The sequence below is a fragment of the Camelus bactrianus genome, chromosome 8 (genome assembly GCF_048773025.1).
Source record: "Camelus bactrianus isolate YW-2024 breed Bactrian camel chromosome 8, ASM4877302v1, whole genome shotgun sequence".
NCBI lineage: Eukaryota > Metazoa > Chordata > Mammalia > Artiodactyla > Camelidae > Camelus > Camelus bactrianus.
In genome coordinates, this window is record NC_133546.1 from 20,000,001 (window position 1) to 20,025,562 (window position 25,562).

General features: G+C 38.9%; 1 protein-coding gene across 12 annotated transcripts in view; it reads left to right on the plus strand.

Moving 5' to 3' along the window:
- Positions 1-25,562, plus strand: part of HIVEP2 (HIVEP zinc finger 2) — a 179,389-nt gene that overhangs the window by 92,798 nt on the left and 61,029 nt on the right. For 7 of the 12 annotated variants that reach the window (XM_074368247.1, XM_074368249.1, XM_074368250.1 and 4 more), the window contains one exon: positions 8,395-8,512. The exons of the other annotated variants lie outside the window; for them this stretch is intronic. The gene's annotated coding sequence lies outside the window, so the exon portion shown is untranslated. The remainder of the gene's footprint in view (positions 1-8,394; positions 8,513-25,562) is intronic. 12 annotated transcript variants of the gene reach the window in all.

Genomic DNA, 25,562 nt, shown 5'->3' on the forward strand with positions numbered 1-25,562 from the left:
TCTGCCAGGTCGGCTGTCAGTCTGCAGGGCCTCCTTGGCAGGGCTCCGGAGAGCCGACCCGACGAGTTGAACAGCTTCCTCTGGGGACTTTGCATCGCCCTTCATTTGATCTAGGCCTGGCAGCCTGGTTAGTGAGGACATCAATTCTGGCTCACGAAGTCTCTCTCAACTGAACCTCTCTCCCCCGTGGTTCCAGGCTTGTAGTTAGAAGCCCATGCTGTTGTAAATTTAACTCTTGAAACTTCTGGTAGTATCTTTGGGTGATTCTAAAAGTAGGTGGATGCATAAACACAGAGGATTATAATGAGAGATAGCAGGGAAGAAGAAAATGGGGCTATGTCTTATAAGTAACTGAAAGGCCAGTTTAGATGACATGGTGCCTTGTACTGGATCTTCATAGATTAGTAATAGCTTCTCCCACGGAGGGGTGGAGGGGAGTGGCGGGTGGTTCTCTCTTCTATTCTAGTAAAATCCATACCCCAGATATACCTTTTCACCAGCCATTATTTGTTTATTTGTGTTAAATTTTATAATGTTTCGAGTTTTGTTTGTTTGTTTGCTTCTTTTCACAAAATAAGTTATTTTCCTAACGAGAACATGTTACATTTTTGGCAACCAAGTAGGAAAAAGATGATTAGCTCTTTGTTGCAGTAGATGGGGAGGGCAGCCTGCATGGTCCCATGACCTAGTTAGGGGAGGACACCTGAAAGGATTCAGAAAAGAAAGAGGAAGAAACTTGGAGAAGATAAATTTCACAGTCTTATTAGGGCATGCCCGTTTGCCTTCTGTTTAGCATTCTGCAGCCATTCATGGTTAACAGTGAATTTAGCAGTCTCATATTAATCTCTTTCTCTGTCATTAATGAGTGTCTGCCTGTGTGTATTAGGTTGGCGGAGTAGGTAACGCCACTGGTGCATCCTGAACACCAAGGCCTTATTTAGCATAGCTATAGGAATGTATGCATCTTATCATGTTCAAGTTTAGGGACTTTGAAATTGCAGTTTTGCAGTAATCCATTATCTAAATTCCATCTTCCAGCAAGCACAGGGAACTTTCGCAGAACAGGAATGTAGAAGAGAAGGTAATTGTGGTTAAACCATAGTCATGGCATTGAACTTTAATGTGAAGTGTAATATTTGCAAGTAGACCACATGTCATTTCTTGTTCACAATGAGGTGACAAGGTTGGTAGTGCCAAGGATGGAATGGGAGCTCAGTGAGAGTGTTCACCTGACCTGGGAATGCTAAAATGTACTGTTTCCCTTTCAAATGCTCCCTTCCCTCCTGCAGCTTACAGGTACCCACCTATCCCCATAATTTTCTTTTGTAAGACAAGTTTAGACTTTGAATTTTCATGTTTATATTGACCCTGGCCATCCTCTGTTCCCTTTCTGTTGACCCCGTTGGGTCCAACCTACTGTGAGTTGATGGGAAAAGCTCTCCAAGAAGATTTGAAACAACAAAAACCTAAGATATAATTCATTAATAATTTCATTCTGTTTCTGGATGTGTGTTTTCTTCCCATTGTCAGCCAGTGTGAGCGGAAAGGGAAGATAGTGCCGGAGCCGGGGGTGTTGTGTGGGTATGTGCCACCCAAAAGTATTTTCTAGGAGATAGAAGTGTTTATTTTCATAATAAAAGTAGAATTCAAACACTCTAACAGAAGGTTATTAATTCTATTGTAGTGAAATGTTGTATCCTAATGCTGTTAAAGTTATTAATCATTAAAGACATAGGTTAATCAAAGGCATATATGACATAAATATATAGATAAAAAAGGCAACTTTGTGCTACCAGGCTGAAACCTATTAAATGTCGTTGTTAACACTGGATGTTGCCAGTGGAGAAAATTTGATTAAGACTGAGGGACGACTGCCCATTTCTTTACTGTTCAGAGACACCATTACAATTTTCAAATCTTCAAATTTTAAACGAGGTCAGAAGTTCCTTTCACCTGGTGAAAAGTGAATTCTGGTTAAAATTTCTGATAATATCTACAGCCGCAAAGCAGGTGACTGTAGAATTTCTCATTGGAATTCTAGGCACTCGCTCCCTTCCAGAATGGTCTTTTCTGGCCCCCTGCCCTTTCTCTTTCCACATCCCCACAACCCGGGGCCTGACCATGTCCAACCTGCTCTTTGACGCTGCTTGCCACTATTCTAGCCCTGACTAAATTCTGCCTGTTTTCAATTCCTGTTATTCTTAGAATCACTACTGCGTATTTTAGCATTTAGCATTTAATTTTAAAAAAATCACTTTTTATGGGTTGGCTTAGGGCTAATCGTATGTACTTTATTATCTCTTCTAACAAGTGCCCAGTGTTAGGTACCTTGCAAACATTTTTGGTTGGTTGGATATTATTTCTGCTGTCTGGCGGGCAGCAAACCATTGTTACAGACTAGAGTCTTGCTTCTCGAAGTATTGACCTCACACCGGTGAGGAAACATCACCGGGGAACTTGAACAAGTTGGACCCCACCCAGACCTACAGAATCAGATTCTACATTTGAACAGGCTCCCCTGGTGACTCATATGCAGGTTGAAGTTTTCATTGCACTATTGAGAAAGACTCACTTCCTGGGAGGGGTAGAGACCCCATGAACCTTCAGTGAACTTTCCTTTTCTGCCAGTGTTGTATTTAGGTATCTGGTTGTAGCAGACTGGAAACTGCCCACTCTTACTATAACAATGAGGTTGTGTATTTGATCTTTACAGAAAAACTGTGCCATTTAAAAGTGGCCTGAGGGCTCTGTTTAAGTATTTAGGACTGTATTTGTATCGTGATCCCAATCATTAAAATCCCTTTAAGTGGCTTCCTTTAAAATTCTCAAACTGAGGAGCAAAAAGTATGATTTCCTTTTCCTTAGTTACTTTTTTTTTTTTGCACTTGAAGTGCTCACACCCACTCAGCTTGCTATTTTGAACTCTGGGAAAGAAAATTTGTGGGCATCTTGCAGTCTTTCAGGAAACAAGGCTCAGATTAAATATTTGCCACATTTTCTACGTGTTTCTTTCTTCAGGAAAGTGGAGAAGCTCATCATTCATGCTTTCACTCAATTTGACACAAAGTGTGACTTTCGAAGTGTGGATGGAAAAGAGCTTCTGTCCTTATTTGCCAATGTTCACACAGATATTCCTGGCTTTCCCCGCCGCCTCCAACCCCGGTCCTTCTGTTTGTCCTTCTCTTCCCTTCAACAGAGTGTCTGCAGTTCGTCACACACTGCATAGATTTCATAAATACAAGATTTTTTTTTTTAGACTACCTAGGTTTGTTAAATCAAGATATGGATTTAATTATCAGGTACAACAATGTGTAGGCTATTCTCTGTCAAGTTTAAGTTTAAAGTATTTTGTTGACTTTTAAGTCATTTACATTTTCCTGTTGGTTTTTCTCTCTCTTTGAATCCAAACCCATTTCACAGATAGCAGAAATAAGAGACTTTGGTCAAGACAGAGGGAAAAGAGGAGGGTATTAGGTTAACCTCAGCCACTCAGCCTGTTTTAAATGAACTCAGGGCTTTGTCTTGTACGTGTACGAAGAAAATAAAGCAGTTGCCTGGGAGGCTATTATTTTGTGATGGTTGTGTCATTTACATATAGCTTAATTTTATTTTTGTTGAGGCAATTAAGATAGGACTTAAAATACTTGTCTTCTGTTTAATCAGTGTTCGCCTACATGTATAGGATATTACTCAGGGGACCGTGTGAGGAATTAACACAGTTTAGTAGCTGGACTTGAGAATGAAGTATTCCTAAGCAAGGGAAACGGAAGTGACGAAAGACAGAGGGAGGAGACTTGTAGACTGTAAATTCTTATCGAATATAAAAGTTAAAATGTAATAGATGTAGAGGTGCTTTATAATATACTGTTTTTTTTAAACATGGGCAAACAAAATATTGAAAAGATGCTTAATTTGTGATTCAACACAATTCTTTTCAAACCTCTAATGAGAATTGTTTGGGTACGGCTGAATATGGAGGGTAGAAAATACACAATCAAATAATATAATCTGAGAAAAATAGATGAGAATTTCTCAAGTATATATGTGCACACAAGGAAATATCAAGGAATATTTAAAAATAAAAGATTAGGGAGTAGAATCTAGGCCTGCTGTGGACTCAGACATACTATAAAACAGTAACAGTCATTAAAACCTCCTAACATGTACAAATTCTTGTGATAATGCACATGAAGACTATGTAACACAAAGCCAATCACAAAACACTTGCTAGCTCTGAATAAACATCCCATTTTAAATATGTAGATCAGGGGAACCCAGAAGTGGACCTGTAATAATACAATATATGCATAAAACATAATGTAGCAAGCTTAGTACATAGTATTATAGAAGACAAGGATTTGTCAAAAATCTTTGAGTATGTACTTCACACTGAGAATCCAAATACACACCAGATATATTAACTGGTTAATATCTAAAAATAAACTTATAGAACAATTTGTAGAAATTTTAATATATATCATATTAAAAGGCCATTGAAATTCACTACAAAAATTAGGACCTAAATGTAAAAATTTTGTATTAAAGATGAAACACAATAAAATTATCTCAAAATAGAAGACTAATTATGATCACCGTTAAAATGAAACAACAACCCTGAAATACCAATTTATATTAAATAAACCACCAGACAAATTTAATCACATACAATGGTGAGGACGTTTGGTAAAAGTAGAATGCTCATATGTCGCTGGTGGCTTTACAGATGATTTCAATCTCTTGACATTAATATGGCTATAAATATGGAGTCAATAAAATATTCATACCCTTTGATTTCATAATTGCATTTTTGTTAATACTTTAAGGAAAAAATATGTTTCTAGTGTTAAAAATAAATGAGAAGGTCTGAAATACTCCCACATATGGGAATTATTACAGAAATGACTAAGTAAGCATGTTAACTCTATGGAATATTATGTGGCTGGTAAAAACAAGAACTTTGTGAACTACATACAAATAGAGAATGTGTTTTTATATTAATGTGTTTTTCATATTAAATGAAAAATAAAATACATAATTATACTTGTGTTACAAGAACATCTATGTGAAAATATGTTACATGGGGGCAAATAAATACTAGATTAGAATTTTTAAAGATGAATGAAACTAATTGTTCAGGTGGTGGGATTAAGGGTGTTTCTCTGGTTAAAAATGTCTTCAATGGTGTTACGCATTTATAAGGAAACATATTTATGACTAAGTAATGCAGCTGTACTAATGCTGGCCATCAGGGCACTACTTTCTAAATGTTATTTTGGAGCTCTGCCAAAATATGCCAAGATGTCTTGGGTGTGTAACAATCTTAAGGTAATCTCAGTCTCCTTATTCTACTTAGCCAGTTTTTTTACTAAGTTTGCAAAGAAGTGACTTGACTGTAATTGTGGTCAAGAGGGTGGCATGGCATCCGTGGTATTTGTGGATCTGTCCTCACTCACTTTGCACCCATTTTCTTCCCCTCCTAAACTGAGAAGCATCTTTAACGTCGCTGGTGCTCAATAAATAAACTCCTGCTAAATATTGTTGAACTTTTGCCCACGGGAGGCAAAGAAGCTCTGTGACGTAAAAGGGAAAATGGTGGACGAGTAGTCAGGAAACCTGCCTTCTGGCTGTGTGACCTTGGGCAGGTGACTGTGACCCTCTGGGCCTCATTCTCACCCTCAATAAAAGGAGGGTGCTCCAAGACCACTGCTATAGTGGACTATAGCCTTTATAGTCCAGGGCTATAAAGACGTCACAGTTCACAAGGTGACTCCAGGCTGCCGGTGACTACCTTAAGTGGCAGTTTTCAGTGCTCCTGGAAGAGCTCATTTCCTGTGTTCACTGTTGCGAGAGCATGGACAGCTAACGTGTTCCTGGGGAGTGGCCTGCTCAACTCAGGGAGCATGGTTCCTGACCATGACATGGGGTAAACCATTCAGCCAGAGAGAGTCACTCCAGTGCTGCACTGTAGGTACCTGGGTTTATTACACAAAAATGACTGAAATAGACCTGTTGGTGACCAGCATGATCAAATATTAGTTAGTGATAAATTACTCCATTGTTTAGACCATGTAACTGACTGAAATACAAAGTTCAGATGTCTTCAGATTTTCTGATGGAGTCAAAATACCCCTGACTAAGGTGCATTTTTTGGTCTTGTTTTTTTTCCTTTTTCCTAATGTGGTGAGGCAGTCAATCAAAACAAATGGAAGGCAAGGAGGTGTAGACTCAAATCCTTTCATCAGGTTATAAAATTAGTTTAGGTACGCACTCCTGGGTGGTACAGGAGTTATAGGGAACCAACGATCATATCTCAGGTGTTACTCACCTCTAAGGAAATAAACATTTCTAAGGAATGTGGTATTGTTGTTTGTACACATGAGGCTGCCTTGTTATTTGGGAAACAGATCTGTATCTGTGCCAATTAGGGGCAGTCATTTAACTGAATCATCCATACAGGTGACTAATATATTTTGTACTTACTGCTTTTGAAGTTTGGTAGGAGGTGCCCACACCAGCTGAAATATTCCTAAGTAATTTGAAATTGCTGACCACTCAGATAACCATAGTTTGATTGAAATTAGAGCATACTTGCTATAGGTTGAAAACCTAAATAAGATACTGGCTTAATGCTAATTACAAAATGGTGTAAGAAACAAGGCAAGAACTACATAATTTAAGAAAGCAGTACTTTACCTAAAAAATGAACAAAGACAGAAAGGAGCTAGACTTTTGTATAAGTTAGTTTCACATTATACACAGAAGAATCATTGAGAAAGGGATTCTTAAGAATCTTCAAGTCATTCTGCATCATGGTGGGAGGTGCCCTAGGCTCTTTCTTGGAAAGTGACTAACTTAACCAGTCTACCAGCACAGAACCATGATGTGAGGCTCCAGGGATGATAGTAAGCTAGCTACCAAACAGTATTTGAAAGCACCTTTGTAACTGTTTCAGAAAAGGCCTAGAAAAGTACAAAAGGATATTTTCATAGCTCTAGAAATTTAGTGTAATTATGGGTGTTGTTCCATTTTGTGTCTCATTGTTGAGGTGCTCTATTTGTTGATCCAATGTAATGAAATCACCAGGCCATTTGACTTTTGTCTTGTTGTATTTATGGCAAGAACCCTAGAATAATAATTAAGGCTATTTAGCACTGTTAATGAAGAAGTCTTTTGAGACCGCACCCAAATGAGTTTCCTAGAGAACTATTTCTTGAATAGCAGTAAGACCAGAATCTAGACATTGATTGTCTTGGAAGTGAAGACACATTTCCTGTGGCTACTGTGGATTTCTGCTTAATATATCTAATCATTGCTGTTTGCCTTCCTGATTGTTAGGAATGTTTTGTATTGTTTGAGCATCTACTTTCAAATAATGGAAAACAAATCTATTCCAATCTCCTTTTGTAAAAAACTATCAATGTTTCTAATATGTCTAGTGGAATTGAGGGAGTGACAGTATGTGGCTAATTCCAAATTGCATGATAAAAAATCCTGTATTTATGGCCTTGCAATAGGTTTTTGAACTTTCACTGAAATATAGTTGTGTCATGTTCTGGGAGTTTAAAATACACTTAATCTACCCTGGGGGGTATTCAGAAGTAGCTGGAAGCTGTCCAATTTTCTGTCTCACTCTTCTGTTCAGCCCCCCAGAATCCCATTTACTTTAGGCTCTCATCACTTGAAATACAGTTTTGCCATCTCTCAAACTTTCTCTTGGAGCTAAGACAGCAATTGAGTATTTGAGCTTCAGAGAAGGTGCATCTACTGCTAAAAATGAACAGAATTAACTGGATATTATTTATGAACCATAATTAAACTGTTTTTTGATCTTTAGTAAACCCTTTCTATGGGAAATGAGTTATAGCATGCTAAGAATGATTTGTAAATTTATGCCAGTGAATTCTCTCCGAGTGCTCTATCTGGGTATTAGTTTATCTTTTTCAACAGAGGTTGTGTGTAACTAGGGCTTAATAGCTTTAAAGATCTGCCGCCTCCACATTTTCACTGCACTAGTAAATTCATAAAAATCAATGCGTAGAATTCCAAAGTACTCAGTTGCATCTTTTCCTCATCTCTGATTTTACGCATTCTAACTGGCATTATGTAGTCATCACGTCCGTGTGCCAGTCAGTACTGAAAATAAACTCTTCTGCTCTTAGGCTTTGCTGTGTTATTTTATTACTTTTCTATGCCTGAACATTCTTTTTACCCCAAACTGGAAAATTTAACTTAGTTGCCAGATGATTTTGTTGTTTTACAGAAGTAGTACAGTCACTTAGGAGATGAGATAATAATCATCTTGACTTGATTTCTGTGTTATTAATGTATAGATCATATAATGCTGCTCTGGTTTAAATACTGTTCTTTGTTGTGGTTTTTTTCTTTCTTCATTAGGTGGAGTCTTTGAATTTTTCAAAAGACGATGGTAATCAGATCTACTTGAAAAATTAAGCGAATTGATTTGGTGGGAGCACTCTTTTACCAGTGCTGGTAAAAGACATTTAGCCACTGGGTAAGTTGAGTCAAGTGCTTTCTATGGGGTTTGATTTCAAAATTTTTGGAAAGCTCTCTCAAGCAAAATATTAAGCTTTATGTGAACCTTTAACAGTAATGATTTGAGGCCCGGAAAGATGTTTAGGATGCTATCTAAGTGAAAATGTTGTTAAGTCTTTACCACATAGGCAGAACTATCCTGATTAGGAAGTGAGAAGATTAGAAACTGTTGTCATTTATAGTTTGAAACCAGATCCTTTCATTTACCATTTTGATGATTATTTGTTTGTCGTAATCTTGAGGTAATGTGAGAATATCAGGTATTACTGTTAGTGAGATACGATGTGTAATTGTACTGTATAGTATCAGATTCAAATCTAAGGTATAAGAATATTTTGAGTAACTCTCTTTTTTTGAAACCATTATCATTTTGCAGAAAGCTTGGTTTCTGTGATAAGAATAGAAATCTCAAGGATTTGCTCAGTCCAACTTTTTTGTTGCACTGTGTTGCTTTGGAACACTCTTTGAAGTAGAGAATTCTCCATTAGGAGGAGTTTAGGCTTGTAGCAAATTCTTGGTGCTGCCAAGACAGAATTTAGTGGGAACGGGACTTTGGCGACTATTAAAATGTCAGTATAATAAAGCCTGCTCTGTCAAACAGATTTTTGACATCGGAAATCTAAATGATACTGATTTTAGGGTTTGGTAACTTTTGTTTTAATTCCGGAAAACTCATGTTTTAATTAACACTTTACACAGTAACAGAAAATTTGGGGAAACTTTCATATTCCTAGTCTAGGTCACAAGATTTGAGTTTCTGAAAGTCTAAATTTTATTCATGATTCTAAATTGTGCAGCTTGTTACTTAATTTTCCTCTAATAAGCTGGAGCCATTTAAAAATCTGATGAATGATGCTAAAGAAGAGAGGAGACGTGTCTAATCATTTGGGGAGCAGACTTCAAAACCAAACTAATAATGTCTGCTTCACCTGTGGGCATCTTGAGACATGATGGGGTCAGGTGGTTTTTCAGGGATGCTTTTACATATGTTTTATGCAATGCTGACACCTACTTTTAGCTTTTTCTAAAATAATCTTCCTTGAGGCTACTTCCCTGGAACTTGATTGATTAGTGTAGCTCTTGAGCATGGAGTGAGTGCAGCAATGTCAAGTGTAGAAACCTGGGGAATCTCTTCATTTTCTCTATAAGGTTTGAGTATTACTAAACTGATGTCAGACCCATGGACCCGTAAGCGTCCACTTACAAGGGCTGTGGTTCGTTGTGTGAGGGGAGCCCGTCACTGTTAGTTTCTTGGGCTACATGGTTTCATTTTTCCAAAATGATTTTTTTCACCTCTTCTGTGACATTTGACTCTCCCTGCTTTGTTTTTCAAGCATTGCACCTGACTATACTTTGATTCATTCATGCATTCAATACTTTACCCATTCATTTATTCATTGTTGTTGGCAAGCATTAATTAAACCAGTCATATGGGCAAAACCCATTTGGTACCTTGAGCATTCTGTAGCCACCTGAGACACGGACTGAGGGTGGCTTTTACATCATTTCATAGTTCTCCCTTCTGCCTATCCTGCCCGTCTCCTTGCTTTGGCCAGCAGTGTGGCGTGGTGGTGTGTGGCAGAACCTCTCGTCTTTTACTGGCCACACAGAGCCCGCGCGGTGGAACTTTGTAATCCTACATCTCGTTTCTGGGATGACCTGAGTTTTTATTTGTGTAATGGCTTACAGTTTACCAGTGGCTTCCATGTTACACGAGCTCACTGAAAGCAAAAACTGTTCTGTAGATGTTACACTTTATTTTGTGTATGAGGAAATAGACTCTGGGGATTACAACTGAGTGATTCACTCAAGGCCACAGCATTAGTGGGTCATAGAAGCAGGATTCAACTCTGGTTCTCCCAACTTCAGACAGTCTGTCTTTTGATGCCAGATCACTGGTCTGGTTGACTGGCCGTGTTCAAATATTGGAGCTTTGTGGATACAATCTGTGTATTCTGTTTGGTGTGAAACATATAAGGAAATGGAAAGCATATTGGAGTTTGGGGGAAGAATCAGATCTCATAGTTTTAGGGAATCCTGGAGGCAGTGTACCTACCCTCTCTTGATGATACTGTTAAATTCACCCAATCACTGTCCTGCTCTGAGAATCTCACAGACTCCAAGCAATATCCTTGTAGATCAAGAATGCTTTTGGAATTCTGATTCCCTCGGCCTTTGTAGTTTTCACTGTGAATTACTAAACTGATTACTGGACGACATCACCGACTTCAGAAATCTTCCTGCTCTATCTCTTTTTCTCTCTGAATCCCCTTCACCCTTTATATTTCTCTCCCATCACTTTTTGTTCTTGTGCTTTCTAGTCAAGTGATTTACGTGGGACTTTTATCTCACCAGCCACAATGTAAGCTGCTTGAGGGCAAAGACTGTGTCTCTATTTCATTGGTGTCCTCTTCAGCCTTGAAAATGGTGGTTGGAAAAAATAGTAGATGTTCAGTAAATACTTGTTGAATTTAATGAAAATATTTGATGATGAGTCTTCTTCTGAAATTCATTTCGGGGACTGCAAATGGATACCTGGGCACAGATTTCATTTTAATCATATTAGGAAGATGAGTCAGCAAGTCTGATACTTACTAAATATCCAGAGCAGAACCATAAACACATTTATGTACCTTTTAAGTGATCTTTTATAATGCAAAAAAATTTACCTCAAAGTAAAATAACAATTCCACCCTGCCTTCTCCCCTCCCTAACACATAACAAAAATCCCTACCTTCCCTTACAAGAAAGTTTTACTGTCCTTGTCTTGACCATGGGAACAAAAACAATTTCCCTCCAAAAAGAGTTAATGAGCTAGCATAAAATGTGGCCTCTGGAATGAGGCTTCCTGGGAGATACAGGTGTGGATGCGCTGTGGAGGTGGAGGGCAGCTTTCTCTGCCTTTAGGACTAGGGATGTGGGTTTAATTTGGCCTGCGGTGGTGGGAAGTCCCTGAAAATTTTTGAGCCGAAGAGTGATGTAATCAGAGCTGCACTTTAGGAAGATGAAGTGAGCTGAGCTGTGTTGGATGGCGTGGGGGTAGAGGTGCGGGTGGGGTGAGTAGGAACAAGAGTCCCTGAAAGCACAGCAGCCACTTGGGAGGCACTTAACGTTAATTCACACAAGAGCTGTCACCTCCGGCTGTGCCCTTCCCCTCGCCTCCCACACTTACATCACAAAGGAAGGCCCTGTTGAGAAAACTTTAGTGAGCACTTGAATCCCAGGTTCAGGGAATTCTTTCTTGTTTTTTTATTGAAGGATAGTTGGTTTACAATACTGCATGAGTTTCAGGTGTACAGCATAGTGATTCAGTATTTTTATGGATTAAACGCCATTAAACATTTTTATAAAATCATGGCTGTAGTTCCCTGTGCTGGGATTCTGACTTAACTTCCTCCACTCTCTTCCTTAGTTCCTTCCTCACTTCTCAGGTTTGGCATCTTGGTGCCTTTGTGGCTACTTTCAGCCTTAAGTGTTTTCCTTAAGACTTTCCTGTTACTTCTGCAGGGGACTGCCTCTGATAATTGTCCCTGGATTCCATATACCCAATTACCCCAGGGTGCAGTTTCTAGACCTGTCCTATGGAAATTTGCCAGTTGGACCCAAAGTGCCTTCTGATCTGACTCTGTGCGGTAGGAGATGAGGCAGGTGCTGAGGGTCTGAACTGGAATGGCGGGGTTAAGGATTGACAGGACACAGACAAGAGGAGGGAGAGTGCAATGCAGGACCAATGCAGGACCCCCTGATCAGGTATAGAAGGCGTGTGTGTGCTTGTGTGTGCGTTTCTGGGGGTGGGGAGCATGAGGAAGCTGTCAGTGATGACACCAGGCTTTGAGCCTGCGAGTTTGAATATGACTTTTAATAGAAAAAGAGAAGTAAACAGAGAAGCTGGCTTGGGTCACAGGATGATGAATTTGATTGTACACCAATTGAGTTTGAGATAAAAGTAGATAAAAAGCGTGTACTTTATACTACTCAACTTTTTTATTTTCCTCCATGAGGGTTTATAGTTGGAAATAGGAATTCACTGGAAGACTTGAGTCTTCTTCCTCTTTTTGCTGTTCTTCCAGCTCCTTAAATATTTCCCAGGAGCTCAGGATGGTTTTAGGTTTTCTCAACCTTCCCCCTGCCAAAATGCCCCACAAATTCACCTCCTCAGGAATGCGTGTACTTGTCAGAGTACTCACAGCAGCCAGAAGTGTGCCTTCCACCTCCCAAAATAAAAACATACGGGAAAATAGCTATCTTTTCCTTTTGAGGAGCATGATCATTGTCATCTCACGACTTGCTGAAATAGCACAGCAAAGAACACTTTTTGGCAGGCTGGGAAGTCTAGGGAATGCGCAAAAAACACAGGCACTATTCTTCCCTTTGCGATGATGTATTTGACTGAGACAGTCTAGCTCAGGGAAGCAGGAGCATTTTTACTTGAGCCCTAAAACTAAAAAAGTGTATTAGCCATTCAAATCGAAGGTTGTCCTCTCAATTGGTGGTATTTCTAACAACAACATCCTTAGGCTCTTAAATTTGATGGTAGCAGCGAGTCGGCTGGTCCCAGTGTAATCCCCTCCCACTGCCATCCACTGAGGAGTTTTTGAATTTCAGAAGAGATCCTCTTGATTAAATCAGTTTAAAAGCATATAATGATCCTGTACTTATCATTTATCATTACCTTGTGTACTAATGATTAAAGCAAACATTTAAAACTAAAGGGCAGCAAATATATTTTAGATCTTGAGCCATAAAAAGATTTCCATTAACAGAATGTTTTGTGCACAAATAAATTATTCATTGACTGTAGCAGAGCTTGATTCTGTCATCAGCCTTAAGTGGAAATTTTGAGAACATCAATCATCACAGACGCCAACACTAAGTTGGCTTGAGCCCCCATCTTTCATACATGGAACCTGAGCTTTTTTTGCTATTTGTATAAGCTTTAATTCAGTTAAATTCAATGAATATTTATGGCATTTCTGCCATGTGCAATTTAGTGTTCTGGTGGTTGGAGGACTCCAATGATGAGTAAGTCTGCATTTTAGTCTTTGAATTGCTTACAAACCTAAAACAGAGACAAGGTTAGCACATACCTAACTTGGAGATTAGAAAGTTTAAGTAGCACCCTCAGAAATATATAAATAAAATGTGTTGCAAATTCAGAGGAGAAAGAAATCACAGGCATTTACTTGTAGGAATGTGTGGGGAGGAATTTGGAGATCAGGAAGTGTTTCCCATGGAAGGCTTTAAAGATGGGCAAGATTTTGACAGATGGAGAGAATTACAAGCACATGGGCAAAGAGATGGGATGGATAATGTGGCTGTCATCATGGCATGAGAAATCACATGGTGTGCTTGGAACACAGCATTGGTAAATGAAGAGGAGACATGCAAGAAGAGGAAAGAAAGGAACCTTAGAGACTTAGAGCGTACAGAGAGGGCCTTGAATAAGTAATTAGCATGTCGGTTTGATAGACTAACGTTAAAGAACCTTTCCCCACTTTTGAGCTAAGGAGTGATGTGATTGGATTGTATTTTTGAAATATACCTCACCTCGTAGATAAGAGGTAGAAAACCTGGACATAGGTAAGTCGAAAAGCCACTGGGATAGTCTCCACGAGAGGTAAGGTTCTGAACTAAGTTGGTTGTAACAGGAATACAAAGGAGGGACAGATGGGAGAGAGAGTGCAATTATTTGTCTAGAGGTTTTGGCTCGTGATTGCCTACATGAGGGCTGGGAAAAGGAAGGAGTTAAAAGTTACGCTCAACAACTTTAGTAAACTTTTGAATCCAACCAACATTTATAGAAAACCCAGTCGGGTATAAGACATTGTGCCCCATGCTAGAGGTGTATACTGAGAAAGATGAGAAAGGTCCTGTTTCCATGTAGCTGAAAATTTGGTTGGGGATATAAATAAACTCAATTAACTAAAATCTGAAGCAGATCACGTTTGGTGTGATAACAGGAGGAGAGCAAAGGGTTAGGAGAGTTGTATTAATTTTTACACCAGAAAATTAGGGACGCATCTAGGAGAGAAGACACTGGGGCCTGGAAGATCAGATAGAGGATTCCAAAATATTTAGCTGTTAGAAATGTAGCAGGAAAACCAACAGAGGCAAGTATCAAAGAAGCTAAGGGGAGAGGACCTTTACAGATAGACGTACTCCTGTTTGTTGCCTCCTGCACATCAGATCCTGAGCTGGGAGCTCTGCATTTAAGGAAGGTGTGTTCAACAGTGTGAAGTGCTGCAGTGTGGTAACAGTGTTCCCTAAGAAAGGGCCCCTGCATTCAGCAGTTTAAGCATTTATTATTTATTTTAATGGAGGTACTGGGGATTGATCCCATGACCTTGTACACGCTGAGCTATACCCACCTCTAGCAATTTTAAGCATTAAAAGTGGCTCTTGAAGAGGTTTCAGTAGGGTAGGGAGGAAACATTCTAAAGGTGATTATTTATCTTGGAGATATAATTAAACTCCATCAGTGAAAGGAAAGGCTGACCTTTCCTCAGTGACTTATCCTTGATGGGTCAGGTTTCTGTAAACCTCAGTAGATCTTAGGGCTCTGGATGGTCTTAGAGGTAGCCCTTGAAAATATGTTAGTCCTGAGAAGTCTTTGCAAACTTTAAAATATTGCAAAAATGTTGGATTCCTAGATGATTTTCTCACAGGTCCAAGATTTCAGCACGGACTACCAGTTTCCCTCTTTCTCACTTCCTCCTTCCTCCTTCCCACCCCTTCCCTTTAAGCATGGGCTGACCATGGTGAGCACATTGCCACACCCTTGGCTCGGGGTCAGGGAAGTCCTCGGGCTCTCCTTGGCTCATTTCCCACGTGGAGGGAGATTTCTGCGGAGAACAATTCAGGGAAGTGCATGCACACATAGACACACAGATACACACAGACACACCCCAGTTCTTTTCCTGTCTTCAAGGATATTCATGTGCCAATAAACAGACAAAACCCACAGTCACAGACAAGCATGCTGTATCACAGTCTCCCTGAGGAAACAGGGTAAGGATGCAGTAATCTAGTGGGAGGTGATGGGGAGACGATTAACATTTAGGATTAATAGAACTTAAAGAAAAAACTAAAAATTGCTTTGCTAAGACGAGTAACATATTAGTATAGAATGTCAAGGGATGACATTTGTATCACGGTCATGTTTAGTTGATTTTTGTTGTTTTTTTAAGCAAGTAGTACAGCAAATTGGGCACAATATAAGAACTTTCAGAGGCATCCATATTACTACAGAGGCAAATTTTTAATTGTATCAGACCACCCTGTAATTTAAAAGTAATAAAAGGAGAGAATTTAAAAGGAGTAGTAGAGCAGAGGGAGAAGCAGTTGCTTCTTTACCCCACAAATACATAATCATACATGAGTATGGTGTGTGTTTATAATCATTCATTCATTGATTTATCTATTCACCCACTTCATCAGTCAATCAACAAACATTTCTGAATTCTTTATGGTATCTTATTGTGTGAGTAGAGAAAAAATTGTAGCATTTTAAATAAAATACATCCTTCTTATGGGAAACTAGCCAATGTAAGTAGGTTTCCCTGTTTTGTAAGTATACAGCTTGATGCAAGTACATTTATGGGGTGAATAGTATATACTCCTGATTTTACCCCTCAAAGTAGTTCCTGCCATTGCAAACCCTAAAATGTGTTCAACCTGCTACAGTACAGCTGTCCAGGTATTAGATTAATGGTAGTGGGACTCATCAAGACTTCTGAAAAATTGTCATGTGGGCTCATCAGACGTTACCCATTACAGCATTGGGATTCCTTTTCCTTAAGAGTTGAATTGGCAGGATGATTTATCAGGCTGCTTTTCCTGTCTTGTCAGATGCCTTGGGATAGATAGGGTCAGTATACTTTTCTGTGTATCTGTGTAAATATTCTAAACATCCTTAGGGAATTCCCCAACTGTAGGGCCATCTTTTACATTTGGAAGCACAAGATCTTCTCAACCAGAAATCAAACTCATGAGTGGGAAGGAGTAATAGTCTGATTTAGGCTGGTCTCCTAGGCCACAGTAAATCTGAGAATGTTAGCCATATATTCCTTGCCAGGTAATACCTTCTCTTTTTACTCTTTTTTTAAAAAATTTATTAACTCTCCTTGCCTCATTTTTATAATTTTCTACTTCTTTTCCCACTGGGAACTGTGGTTGATATGTTTGTGTCTTGCAGAATTTATCTTATTTTAATGTCAGCTTGGTGATGTATGAGAAAACAAGACCATTTTTTCCGTTTGCTTTTCCAGCACAAATGCATGTTTTGGGATCAAGTATAACCTGCTACAGGTTTACCTCTGCTTTAAATAGTCAGCAGTTTAAGTTGAACTAAGAAACCTATGGGACCTTTGTCCCAGAACTCTTAATCTTGAGTTCTTTTGTTTCCAAATCAAGTAAAAAACATATGTGCATCATATTTGCATAAATGGCAATAATTTTCATTATAAATGGCAATAACTTCCGTTATGTCAAAATAAAATTTTGAGTTTTTGGAGTTGATGAACATATTAACATAGATTTTGTAGAGTTACTGAAATATTTTAATTAAACTATGTTAATTTGAAAGTTTATTATGCATAGTTTAAGAATGCACTAACCCAAATTTGGAAGTATTTATTGACGAAGATAAAATGTTTATGTGGATTTTTAAAAAAATTCTACGGAGAGAAGAAAAAAGTTAATTTCATTCTGGTATTATTTTCTAAATAGTATGTATTTATGCCTGTACTGTTTTCTAAAGCATATATATCTTCTTACACCTTTTATCTGTGGCCGTGGAGATAGGACAAGAACTGGTCTGTTATGTGTATCTAGATCATTCATTCATTCACTCATTCATTCATTCATTCATCCAGAATAGGGATGGAAGGATGTTATTTAACCAATGACTTGTATTATCCACTCCGATAAATGCAAAGTAAACTAACTGGGAAATCCAGTATTAATGGCAGGGGAGATTTGACAACATTTGCAAACTTAAGGTTGTTATAAGTGGGTGGAAAATTGCTGTCTGGTCAGGAAATAGATAATAGCAACATTTTGAAAAATTATTGATGAATTAATTATAAAATTCCCCTTGAACATTTACAGGTCAAAGGGATATAGTCTTTTCAGAATATCTAGAATGACATATGTGTTTTTGAATTTATGTGTTGTGCACCTTTACCACTTGGCAAGAATGAGACTTGAAGTACTTTGATTAGTTATCAACAAATTTTCTACTAGTAAAAATAGAGCTATTTAGCGTTCTCATCTAAGCTTATATTCTCAAGCTATTTAAATGTATATTAATGGAAATTTCTCCTACAGTAAGAATTTTATAATAAGAGACATTTTATTTTAAAGGGCTAGTTACAGATAATTGAAAAAAAATCTCTAAATCAGATAGTTTATATTTGTGGTTGGCCTGTACAGCATATGGGATATATTATCTGTTCACTTAGGATTTTGCTTAGAGTACAGAGGTGAGCCAGTGGATGAAAAAAAATTGTCATTTATTTGAAGAGATTGATTACTTTATTTTAAATATTGCTAGGATTATAATCACTTATCACTTTTAATGTGCCCCATTTTATATGCATATATTTGATGCATTTTGGAAATCTGATAAAAATTTAAATTAAAATAAATTAATTCCATTTTAAGGTTGGCACTGTAAATTATTCTTCAGAACAGATGCAATTAGTTAACATTTTCTGAAGCACACATTTTTAAATCTTTTTACTCATCATTATCACTTAAACCCTCCTTTAGATCTTAGAGAATTATGTTTGGAAATGTTCTGTATAATTTCTGTAATGTCTATTATAATTAGACATGCTTGGGTTTATACATTTAGTAATAATATATAAAATAACTTATGAGAAGGATGACTCTTGATAACTCTGATTTCAAAGTTTTACTTTCTAACATTATCAAAACCTTAATAAATGATTTCTGAATTGAATAATACCAGTGTTACATGGCAACACATAAACATTATGTGGGTAGTTAACTGCGGTGGGTAGGGAGCCGTGATTAGTTGGAAAAATCATTGATTGAAATGTCAGGAAACCACCAAGGTTCTCGCCCTGACTCTCATAGAATAGTTTTCAGATCTTGGGCAAGTAACTCAACCTTCCCCTATTCCACTACCCACCCTCTTAATTTCTATATATATAGTATAATTGAATTTCCATATATATCTCCAGAGAGCAAAACCTCTGAAATTCTTTCTCTGTTTAAAGCATGAGACTCAAGTCTCCATATAGACCTTTAAACAAAAATTGATACGGATTATTGTAGGAGTCAGCCCCTTAATCCAGATGTCTAAGAAATATCCTTCCTCTAAACCTCCAGATATAAAGGGACAGCTCTATTCAAAACATTCTTTGTGCTCATATAAGTTGTGGACAACAACTTGCTTTGAGATTTATCCTCCGGGTTTAAGATCTGGATAATGAGCAAAAATGCCAAAGGCTGCTTTTTGAGGCCTGCTTCGTTTGCTTTGGCCTGTGCTGCCAATCCCCCCGACTGCACCTTCGTCTTAATGAGTCTGGTAGGGAAATGTACAGGTAGTGTGGAGATGGTGAAGATGGCAGCCCAGAGCCTCGGAGGCCTGGGGAAGACAGGATGAAGACACAAGAAGGAGTGAGCCAAGTAAATGGTCTTATCTCCGAGTGCATGCAGTGTACCAGACTCAAAGAAAACTTCCTCTCTCACTTCCGGTGTGTGTTATCACTCCCTGATCCTCAGCTATGGCCGTAGATCTGGCTGAGTTGGGGCAGAAGATTTCTGAGACGGACATAAAAGGGTGTAACTGTTACCCTCCTAGCTCCTTGACGTGTACGTGGCGACAAGGTATGAGCAGTCATCCGTGAGAGTCTGTAGAGTGGAGGCGAAGACCTGGTGGACTGCTTTCATGACGGTACTGAGAGAGCCGGGTAGAAGATGAGCTGGGTTTGGACTTTAAGAACACACAACTCAGGACTCGGCTGTTGCCACCAATATTTGGGGGGCCTCTGGGGCAAGAGTTCAAATGAGGGCCCACATACATTCTTCTTAACTTGATCAGTGATTAAATCTTTATGTATAAAGAATAGGAAGTTGCAGGGATTTAATCTGACCTGGTTAAGCTGTGGATTCAGTGAGAATAATTTTCTGGCTCCTTTTTGTTGTTTTGAATAGTAATTAAATCTTCATTAAATATAGAATCCATAATGTCCTGCTAGTGAATTTTGTATGGGTCACGCTTGATAAACATTTGCATACTTTCATTGTTTCAAGCTTCAAAAATTTAAGCCGATTACCTGTTTTTAGATTTTTTTTCCCTTTTTTCCCTTTGGTTTTTTAAGTTTCTGAACTTCAAAAAAGAAGTTACTTACACCAAGATCTTGACTTGTACTCATTCTCAGGGACCTAAGGGATATAAAAATAAAATGTTAACTTGTACTCTAAGTGTACAAAATATCAATACATTTTCATCAACAGTGTAAATTAGAGTAAGTAAAAATTCAAAAACTATTTTCAGAAAGCTATTTTTCTTATTATCCAAAATTTACTTTAAAATTAACAGTAAAAGGCAAACCCATATGACAATGAATGTATAAAACATTTTCAATCGAAATTATTTAAACAAAGCTGAAGCTTGTAAATATATTTTCTAGAAATGTTATTAAATCCTAAATATTTTAATCAACATAAATCTATATACAGGTCTAGAATTCAGTATTCTTTTAGTTGTGGATATAAAGAATTAGTATCATGCTTTATGCATTTTACATCTTCACCAATTTAAGAATAAGAGTTGTTTACTTGCAAAATGTTCCTGAGGTACCATGTGTGATTTTCCCCAGTGCTGCACTAATTCATTAATTAATAATTCTGGAATCACTGATCAGAGCAATAAGAGGAGCGATGCTTGGCATTCCTATAATTTGCTATACAAGAGTCTGTTGCCTTCGTGCCACTTGAGAGAAATGACTGGCTGTTCTGTCTTTTCTTTGACTTCAGCGTTAATGCTGCTCTCATCTTCTCTGCTTTTGAAATGCTGTGTAACTCCAAACTCGGAGTGTCACAGCCCACCAACCTTTGGGGCATTTGAGCTCAGTCCCTTTTTGATTGGCGTGAAGAGATTGGGCACAAGATGTGGAGAAGCCTTTCCCTGCAGCCCAAACCACTCTAGTTAGGAGCTGGGATGTTTAGGGCTACAGGACAACTGGATGCGAGTGACAGAGGTGTATTTATCCATGCATTTCTTTTGTGCATTTGTGGAACCTGGGACCCAAGGCGGGAAGCCCTCCTGCCTGGTGGTACGGGCTCTGCTGGTTGTATCTGGCCATTAGTGCACTCGTGTGGGGCACCATCTGCGGAGGCAGCAGAGCAGTTTCTTCCTGGGGACACTAGGGGGAGCTGGCGTGGGAAGGAAGAAATGGCAGATGGTGTGACTGGCTGTCAGACTCTTTGTGGGCTCTTGTAAGTCCCCCTTGTTGGCATCCTTAGAAATACTTGGTTGGGACTTTTCAAGGGAACCAGAGGTCCTGTAGGAGCAGGTGGGGCTGGAACAGGAACTGTGGCTAATTGGTTGATGCCATTTCATCTGTATGTGCCTGTAGGCTGAGAGGGCCTGCAAGTGTTTGGTAACTCATTTCCAAGTCAGTAAGTGCTCCCTTCACTTCTGTAGGGATGGGGAAAGGACACTACTAGCCCATAAATCTGGCTTTTCTTCACACATTTGGAAAAGATAGGACAGTTCATTTTCTTTTGTGAATGTTCTCTGTGGATGGAGCTAAGGAAGCAATTCAATCATTGGCCCTGGATCATTGGCATTATAAAGCAATTTATTATTTACCTAGATTGGGAAACTTAACTGTGAATGGATAGAATTCACAGGGTCTGGGAATTTGGTTGAGAAAAAAATATAACTTTATTTTCACGAACCTCTAACTGACCTTCAGCACTCCTTCCATTATTCACGTAGGCCATAGAGGACAGTGGTTTTAGCAGTGTCTGTGCTTTGTCACCACTAGAAATCACAGGTATTTTCATGTCACCTTACTGTTGTGGACAATGTCTCAAAGCATCTTTATAACTACGACTACTCAAAATTATGGTGTATATTATCCTGCACTATGTCTTGTTTCTAATTTTTAATAAAGAATCACAGATATTACCATCAAATGTATTTTAAAAACTTTTTGAGGTAACTGTATTTTATTTTATTATTTTTTAATTATTATTTTTATATAATTTATAATTTTATTTATTTTATTATTTTATTATAATTGAGGGGGAGGGTACAGCTCAAGTGATAGAGCACATGCTTAGCATGCATGAGGTCCTGGGTTCAATCCCCAGTACTTCTTCTAAAGATAAACAATAAACCTAATTACCTCCCTCACCAAAAAAAAAAAAAAAAAAAAAAAAAGCTATAGTTGGTTTCCTTTATAATTCTATGTCTTTTGTTTTACATAGTTTAAAACATGATGCTCAGAAGGGATCCCCAGACTGTTAGAGGGGTTCATGGTGGCAGGAAGGCTGAGATGCTCTGATCAAATCAAAATCTCACATTTTACTGCAGACGATCAAGGCCTTGGAGAGGATAGTGAGTTCCTTAAGGTCACCCAGTGGAATAGGAGTTAAAAGTCGTGTCCTTCCTGTTCTGTGTGGCCTCCCGGCACCTCAGCCCCGATCTCAGTGCCAGGGGAATGAGCTCCTTTGTCTTATGCAGCAAGCCGCTTGGGTATGATGAAGGCTGGGCCAACTGCCTTCTTCGTCTGTACTTCCCTGGCTTGTGGTGGGTGGCCTTCCTCCACCTCTCACTTCCAGGCCTGCTGGTGGTGGTGGTGGTGAGGTTCAGTTCTCTCCAGCAAGGCTTGCCCCTGCGTCCCACATTGCAAAGCCTGTCATCCTAAGATGCTCGAGGGGGTCAACAGAAAGAGGAGAAAATTTAACCCTGATTGCTTGACCCAGTTTTAGTGGTGGTATTTCAGGCAGTATTGGTATCTCCATCTTAACAGGGAAATCTTTCATTTGACCCAGTAGGCTTCCTTAAATTAATTAAGGAGCTCTCATCACTTGGTTTCCTCCTCTTTTAGACTAAAATAAGCCTGAAGTATCAACAGAAAAATAGAGAATCAATTACCAATATTTCTATTTCACTTCCTAGTGCCATTTCTAAGCACTGTATAATTCTCTGAATAATTCTGACAGTATTATTATTATTATTATTATCCCTGCTTTACAGTTGGGAAAAGGTTAGGTAACTTGCCTGAAGTTACTTATATGTCTAAGAAATGGCAGACATGGGATTCGAAAGGGGTATTGAAAGAGCTCAGAGCCCCTGATCTGGGCCACTATGCCAATGTCCAGTTATTATTTCAGTATCTTACACCACCGTTGTTCAGTCTGTTTTTCTTCGGTTTGGGGTTGGACTAGGATCCCACCTTTCTGGGGTGAAGGGAGCCTTTGTATTATTTTGATGCAGCTCTAAGAGGAACTCCTTTCAGGCTCTTGGAGCCATCCCTGAAAGGGACTGTGTTACCTGGTTCGAAGTCTGTTCTGCGTTAATCCCTTGCTTCTGTGTATTCAGGCAGTATGGAGAGGAGAGGCACATTCGTACCCAAAAAGTTTAGTAGAGCTGCAAAATGCTCGATTTGGATTGACTTTGTCTCCATGTCAAGGACATTGACAGTACTTTGATCTTTGCTTCTGAAGCCTTCTCATCAGCGATATTGGCAAATACACCTTTGAAAATTTATATCTGACTTCTTGTGTTTTGAAAAAAGAAATGTTTGTTCGCATTTCTCTTCTTGAGCACGAGTTGATGTTTTGCCAACTAGTTAAACGCCTGCAAATCTGAGTGCTGGCTGAGAAGCTAAGCTTGCTGTAACCAGTTATCCCCAGATGGCCAGATTCCGTTGTGGACCACTTTTATAGATGCTCACTGGTTTCATACTTGGGGTTATGAGGTGTACTGTTCCACGTGTTTTTGCCAGCCATGCACAGCACAGTGTTTGACAGGTTGAGACAGATGGTATAGCTCAAGCTAAAGTGATGAGGGAGGGAAGAAAGTGAAAAAATAGAAAAGGGCACTTGATTTTCTAATTCACATTTCGGAAGTGAATTTCAGCTTCTATGATTGACTAATAAATGCAGTGTTGCTCTAAGACTTGAATTCATTAACGTCTGTTTAAGCAGATATAACTGAGTAATCGGCAGGAAGCAATCTTTTCCTTCATGGATGCTGTGCCAGACTTTATGGGGTCTCCTCCAGATTTGAAAATGTTGGGCCATTGGAAGTGTCAAAAATAGATCTGGGTTTTTCAGGCTAAGATATACCACCAGCAGTACCAGAAAACAGAAAAATCCCAAATTTTATTTTTAAACTTGGGGGAGAAAAAATATGTGGATCTAGCCTGGTGAAGTAGCGGTGATAAGGACAATTAATCAGTTTTCATGCAGCTGCTTCCTGACATTTCTGCAAATTGTTGTGGAAAAATTAATGAAGGTTAGATCAGTAATGGTTTCAAGCTTGGCCAGTGGAAAGTATGACAGTGTTTCCATCAGCAATTAAGCTGGGCTGCTTTCTTTTTTCTATAGGGGAAGTGGTATGATGTGTGTTCTCCACAGGAAATGGAAAACGGCAGCTGCGCCGTGTGAGCACAGGTACGGGGAGCACTCCGGGGTGCTCCAGCAGCCTCTCTCTGGTGTGCACGACCCGTCTGCATGTTCTGCAGACCGGATTTTGCCCTGAGACCTCTTGCCTGAGAAAGGGAGTGAGCATTTTGGGATTTTCTTGAGGTGCCATTTTCAGAAACACAGAGAGGCTATGCATCTAAACTTTGGGAACCAGAAAGTGGAACTTCTGACAAACAGAAAGTGAAACTCACCTATCTAATTTTATTTTTCAAGCCAAAGGTAGTTCAGTACAGGCCCAGTTCACATCCTGTGTAACCCTATGGGATTTTCCCCAGTATTAGTTAAAAAATTTTCCCATAGGGTCACACAGGATGTGAATTAAAGTAAACACTTGACAAGCATGATAAAAAGGAAATTAGCTTTCTAAACGATCCTTTCACCGTTAACATCCTGAGTAGTTATTAGAAACAAGGGAAAGGGTCATTTCAGTGTCTCATTATCAGGTTGTTACATTATTAATAATTATATCAATATTCTTTCCTATCACATATGAAATGTATTTCTTTATATATGAAACTACATTTTGCCTATATATGTTTCTTTTTGGAAAGCATTAAAAGCCTAGTAGAACAGTCTATAAATGTGGTTCTTAGCCTTTTGTGGGAAGGGGTTCATAGACCTCCCCCAGACTCTGATTAAAGCTTCTGACCCTTTCTCCCAGAAAAATGCATGTATACACAACATTTTACATACAATTTTAAAAGTTTCACAGATCTCTTAAGTGACCTTGGACCTTAGGCATTTTTTTGTAGGACTAGGTTTTTAAAACGTGTTATGGACAGACAGAAAATTGTAAAGAAAATGTTAATTCATTCTAAGTAAAGATTTTATAAGGGGCCCTTTTTAAGAAACTTTAACTGTAGCAATAATAATTCTTTCCCTTTTCTACCTGAAAAATGCTTCCCTGTCCTTGGAAGGGAGCTTGTACATGGGACAGCACATACAAAGCTGGCTTTGAAGCCAGCTGTGTGACATTTTAGCAAATGACTTAAGTGCCCTGCCTCCGTTTCATCATCTCTAAAATGGTGGCAACGGGATAATATGTGACTTGTGTCTGGCAGATCGTCCATGCCCAATATGTAGCCCTTCCTCCTCTGCTGTCCCTTCTTCCTCTGCTGTCCTCTTCCGTCCTCTGCTGTCCTTCCTCCCTGAGATCTAGCGTAAATTTCACTCTTTTGCATCTTTGCAGATTTTTTTTCTCACTTTCCCCTCAGTATGCCTCTACTGCTTTGTAAACTTCTTGACTCCCAAAATTGTGTTGCCATTCACTGGCCACAACTAAAGGTGTGAGTTTTGAGGCTCTTGTGTCTTCT